At 56.7% G+C, this 6,000-nt stretch overlaps 1 protein-coding gene across 1 annotated transcript in view; it reads right to left on the reverse strand.

The window, feature by feature from the left end:
• LOC112108572 (genetic suppressor element 1) overlaps nucleotides 1-3,463 on the reverse strand; it is a 231,507-nt gene extending 228,044 nt beyond the window's left edge. The window contains exon 1 of the mRNA XM_026663682.2: nucleotides 3,426-3,463. The gene's annotated coding sequence lies outside the window, so the exon portion shown is untranslated. The remainder of the gene's footprint in view (nucleotides 1-3,425) is intronic.
• Between the last annotated feature and the right edge of the window lie 2,537 nt (nucleotides 3,464-6,000).

The raw sequence follows: 6,000 nt of genomic DNA on the forward strand, positions 1-6,000 counted from the left end.
TGGCATGCTGGAGGAGAGACAGGCCTCTGCTGTAAGAAATGCAAATAGGGATTCTCGCTGAGGCTTCTGGATGCCGGCAGACCCCATGATTCTCTCTGGCACCCAGACTGACTAGCACAGCTAGAGTCACCACGCAGGGCCCTCCCTGGGTCCTGGCCTGGACTCAGCGCATGTGTACAGGGCCACTGTTCCCACTACAAAGTGCCTCGCCATATTAACAGCGTGGGTGGTTGCAGGTGTAGCTCTGTCTTCCTGTCGGTACACCCTTCCCCGCAAGGAGAAGGAGCATCTCCGCCACTCAGCAGCTCAGAGGCGAGGCGTGGATTCCCCCGGGCTGTGGCTCTTCTTGGAAGCAGCCAGTCCATTTGCAGCCATCCAGCAGCTCCTTCTCCTACCATGGCAAGTCCCTCATTGCACATACGGCCTCGCTAGTCGCCCCCACCTGCCTGGAGAGTGACTCCTGGGGGGCACAACCCAATATTAAAGCCCTCCCCACTCTGTGCTAGCCCCGTCTCCCGTGGAGCCCACTGGCACCGGGAGGCTCGATACACTCTGGGCCCTCGGCATGACAATCAATCGCGGCACCTCTAGCTGCCAAGGCTTAATCATCCTCACAGCTAGGCTGTTCCAGCTAGGACTGCTGCCCGGGAGGCTGCAGACACAGAGCCCATGAGAATCTGCGTGCCAAACAGGGGAGCAACACAGACAAGAGGCAGCGCATGCGCATGCAGACGTATGCAGCACCAAAGAGGGCATCAGCTAAATGGCCTGCGACATCGAGGGGTCTTGTGGACAGGACTCTGGGGGTGGCGGATAAGAAGCCTTTCCCCGGAGGTCACAGATTCCAAGCCAGGTTGCTCAGCGACCATGTGTCACTGCCATCAGATGGCACAAACTTGTGGGCAGAGGCCTTGATGGCTCTCCCTCATCCTTCATCCTGCAGCGCAAGTGCCCCTCCCCACTCATCGGTGGTGTGGGGAAGGGGCAGGAGATCCCCATGCACCGGGATCTGGAGTGGGAATGTGAGCACCCTGGGACAGGGGCTGCAAATGAAATGTGGCAGGCGTCTAATGAGCCATTAGTCAATGTCACCTGAGCCCGGCAGCCGATGGCAAGGCAATAAAAGCGGGGTTGGCTCTTCCAGGGCACAGCTCCCATCTCGCTTGGCTGGGAACAGCTTGCAAATGGTGAGGGCCCCAGCCTGGAGCGATCACCGAGGAAGCACTGGGGGGGCTCCAGGAGGGGTAGTGAGAACTCTGCAGCACTCACACTAGCTGTGAGTGAAAGGATAACGCCGCTCTCTTGGGCAGGGCCTATCGGAGCCACCCCTCCACGTGGGCCTGCAGAGGTGGGCTAGGAATCGGGGCAGACAAGCTTTCCTTGGGGTAATTCAGTGGTTCTGCTTCCAACCAGAACAAGAGTGAGTAGCGGCAGCGGCACCCTCAATGAATGATGGTGTCTAGGCTCGATTCGAGATGGGGTGAAGGGTCAGGGGCGGGGGGGTCTGGGACCATCCAAGCCAGCTGGCCCATGCCTAGTCAGCCCCCAGTCGTATCACCAGCTGCAGTCATACAGAATACTGGGCTGAGTCCCACGGGCCCGATTCAGTCCTTGCTCAGGCGGCGCGGTCCAAGGAGCTCTGGCCCAATAACGAGACCCTGTGCTTTGCCCACAGCCCCTTCCGCTGGAGGATCTCACAGTGCCCTTGCACAGCCGGGCCCGGGGAAAGCCAGGGACTTGCCCAAGGCTGCTTGGCCGGTCAGTGGAAGAGCCAAGAACAGGACCCAGATCCGCCAGCCCCTCAGCCTGACCACCCTCCGAACAGAGAGGAGCTCCCTGCACCCAGGCAGCTACAGGCGTTGGCATGGAAACGGGCCCACGCAGGGCTCCCTTCACTCCCTGCCTGGTGCGCTCCACTGCCTGCTGCACCTGCGGTTCCCCTGCACGCCGGTGCCTCTCTCTGCTGTTCCCCTCTGCCAAGAGCTGGAGCAGGCGGCAGTCTCCACATTAAAGCAGCCAGAGCATCAGGAGCCTTCCAGGGCCACCAGGAAGGCTGCTAACAAACAAGCCCAGCCTGGGAGGGGGTGTGACACCTCCCCAAGGAATGCTGCTGCTCCTGCCTGACAAGGCTCTAAACTCCCAGGAGATGAGGCCCAACCCAGCCCCAGCTCCCTGGCGTCCCGGATCGCAGGCACAGCTGGCATTGCCCCACAGCTGTCCTTGGTGCCCAGCAGAGTGAGGCACCAGTGTACCACTGGGGCAGCAGGGCCTGGCCTCAGGGAACTGGCCACAGGAGAAAGAGCCTTTCACATCCAGGTCACCCTGGGGATCCGGCCTCGGGTCACAAGCCGCGGGGTGGCCGACACACAGGGAGTTGGTGGCTTTCACTCTGACTCCCAGCAGGCTTGTGGCCCCCTTCCCCAGCCCTGGTTGGCCGTCTTGGCAGAGGGGCCACGGACTAAATGGGCCAAGGAGACAGCACATCCACGCAGGCCAGGGGAGGCACAGGAGTGGGAGAGTGAGGGCTTGGTAGAGAGACCTCTGCCACCAGGTCACCCCTGCCCCTCACCCTGGCACCAGACCCTGGGCACTACCTCCTGTTTGCTGGGCACTACCTAGCCATGAGTTTCACCTACACTCTGTCCTCTCCCTCGGCCCTCAGACCCAGTCCATAGACACAAAAAGGCCAATGGGAAATCTGATCAGCAGGCGTTCGGCCCAGAGCATCCAACAAGCTACAATGCGTACCCACGGCTGCCCCCTTGGCCAGACAAAGCTCTGCTGGCTAATGACAGGACATCCACATTTCCAATCGCCCCCTGCCCCGCACACACTCCTCCCTGCATCCCGGCTCTCAGACTGCAGCTGCCTGGGGCTCGCCCGGGAAGGTGGAGGGCAAGGCACCAGCACTGGAGCACACTGCCCACCAAGCAGCTGCACTGGGGGCAGGGGGGTAATCCCGTCCGCCGAGTGCATAGATTGCAGCCCAGCACACAAACCGTGAGGGCCCAGTCCCACAGTCCTCCCACAGGCAGTTTCCAGCAGAGTCCATGGGAGTTCTGCCTGTGCAAGAACGGCAGGATCGGGTCCCAAGGTCTTGGGCAAAAGCTGCCTCCTTCGCGAGAGGAGCCGAGCCACAGTGAAGAGGCTGGTCCCGAGCTGCCTTGGCTTGGTCCAACGCGCTGCTGTCACTTCCTGGGACGCCCCGGGTATCCCCTTCTCTGAGTAAAGCAGCAGGGCCCAGCTGTGCCTAGCGCACACGCCGCGGCACACCAGGGGATTGGCCGGCCTAAGTCTCGCAAGCAACACTGCAGCACACAGTCAGAACAACATGGAGATGGGGGGTCCCTGGGGTCATGCCCCAGAGCTCCAACCTCTGCTACTGCAGGCTCCCCCCATGCCCAGGCAGCAAATCTAGCACCTACTTGTAGCTCCCAGGTCTGCGCCTTCCACATCCACGCTCTGCTGGTCAGAGCCAATCTCCTGGGCAGCTCCGTTCCTTGCACCTGGGCTCTCCCCAGTGCCCGCCAGTCGCTGTCTGGGCTCGCTGGCGGAAGGCTTCACAGCAGGTGTCTCCAGAGAAGAGGACAATGCCTGGAACAAAAGCAGAAGAACAGGGACTCAGAACCTTTCCCTGCATGGATATTCAATAGCTGACAGCCAGCATCAGCTTCAGCACTAGGCAGCAGCCCTCCCGGCTCCCTCTCCCAAGCCCTGATGCTCGCTACCAGCCTAGAGAAAGCAGGGTCCTCCTGCCGGAATGTGTCCCGCTAGCCTGGGGGGCCTCGGGGTGGAGAGACACAAGATGCTTTTGTTTTCTTTCAGGCAGATTGCACATGGCTGGGGAGTGGAGCTGTCTGCTGCTCACCAGCCAGCCAGCTCCATGTCTCACGGGGGGCTACAGCTGGATCTGAGTGAGCAGTCCAAGCGCTTCCAGTCAGGACCAGACAAGAAAGGCTTTGGGGAGGTGGGGGAGGGAGGGCAGGAATCAAAGCAACATCCCTCTCCCTGCCAGTGCCTGCCGGCTGATTATTCTGCTGCTGATTACTCAATGGGCCGGTATACAACTTCCCTCCCCTCCGCTAAGACAGTGCGGTCACAGTACATGAGACTCCTGCTAAAGGGACACAGGGAGGGTAAGCGTCCTAGAGCCAAAGAGGATTTTGAGGCTAGAAGGGACTGTTACGATTATCTAGTCTGACCACCTAGGCCAGAGATTCTCACCCAGCGATTCCTGCATCAGGCCCAGTATCCTACGCTCAGCCTAGAGCATCTTTTTTAGAAAGATGTCCAGAGCCCAGATCCTCAGCTGGTGTAAATCAGTGTAGCCTAATAGACCTATCTGGGTCTCTTCCCCTTTACACCAGCGAAGGAGCAGGCTCCCAATCTCAATTTAAAGACTCCAGGTGATACAGACACCATCACACCTCTAGGTAATCTGATTCAATGATCAATTATCCATTCCCTTAAAAATGTAGGTCTTATTTTCAGTTTGAACTTGGCTGACTTCATGTTCCAGCCACTGGATCGCGTTATACCTTTGTCTGCCAAGTTAAAGAGCCCTCTAGTAACAAACTTCTTCTCCCTCCATAGGTACCTCTAGACCGTGATCAAGTCGCCTCTGAATCTGATTACTGAGAGTGAATGGCCTTCAAAACTCTAATTTACTTTACACAGTTGCTGCTGTTGGTTTACATTTTGCACTTCAGAGGGCGTGAAGAAGGAAACGACATTGGTCTGCTCCTAGTCACTTTCACTGTCTGGTCATAACTTATTCCATTTTCCGTTTCATTTTCTGAGACAGATCCATGGCTGGGGTGAAGCAACACAGAACACACGGGCGCTCCTTCAGCTGAGGATCCAGCCCTGTTTCTAGACCTTTGCAACTTTTTTTTCTCATGCACCAGCTCCACACTGTTGTCCATCAGGTCCCAGAGCTGCTAGGGGGATATCAACAGCCTGACAAATCTATCCACTGCTTCTTTATTTTGATATTTGAATGAAAACATTTCTGTTTGTGCTCCATTGTGCAGAACCACTTCCCCTTAGAATATCAGGGTTGGAAGGGACCTCAGGAGGTCATCTAGTCCAACCCCCTGCTCAAAGCAGGACCAATTTCCAACTAAATCATCCCAGCCACGGCTTTGTCAAGCTGGGCCTTAAAAACCTCCAAGGAAGGAGACTCCACCACCTCCCTAGGTAACGCATTCCAGTGCTTCACCACCCTCCTAGTGAAATAGTGTTTCCTAATATCCAACCTAGACCTCCCCCACTGCAACTTGAGACCATTGCTCCTTGTTCTGTCATCTGTCACCACTGAGAACAGCCGAGCTCCATCCTCTTTGGAACCCCCCTTCAGCTAGTCGAAAGCAGCTATTAAATCCCCCCTCATTCTTCTCTTTTGGAGACTAAACAATCCCAGTTCCCTCAGCCTCTCCTCATAAGTCATGTGCTCCAGACCCCTAATCATTTTTGTTGCCCTCCGCTGGACTCTTTTCAATTTTTCCACATCCTTCTTGTAGTGTGGGGCCCAAAACTGGACACAGTACTCAAGATGAGGCCTCACCAATGTCGAATAAAGGGAAACGATCACGTTCCTCGATCTGCTGGCAATGCCCCTACTTATACAGCCCAAAATGCCGTTAGCCTTCTTGGCAACAAGAGCACACTGTTGACTCATATCCAGCTTCTCGTCCACTGTGACCCCTAGGTCCTTTTCTGCAGAACTGCTACCTAGCCATTCGGTCCCTAGTCTGTAGCAGTGCATGGGATTCTTCCGTCCTAAGTGCAGGACTCTGCACTTGTCCTTGTTGAACCTCATCAGGTTTTTTTTGGCCCAATCCTCTAATTTGTCTAGGTCCCTCTGTATCCGATCCCTACCCTCTAGTGTATCTACCATGCCTCCCAGTTTAGTGTCATCTGCAAACTTGCTGAGAGTGGAGTCCACACCATCCTCCAGATCATTAATAAAAATATTAAACAAAACCGGCCCCAGGACTG

The sequence above is a fragment of the Terrapene carolina genome, unplaced genomic scaffold, assembly GCF_002925995.2.
Source record: "Terrapene carolina triunguis isolate 2854851 unplaced genomic scaffold, T_m_triunguis-2.0 Scaffold33891, whole genome shotgun sequence".
NCBI lineage: Eukaryota > Metazoa > Chordata > Testudines > Emydidae > Terrapene > Terrapene triunguis.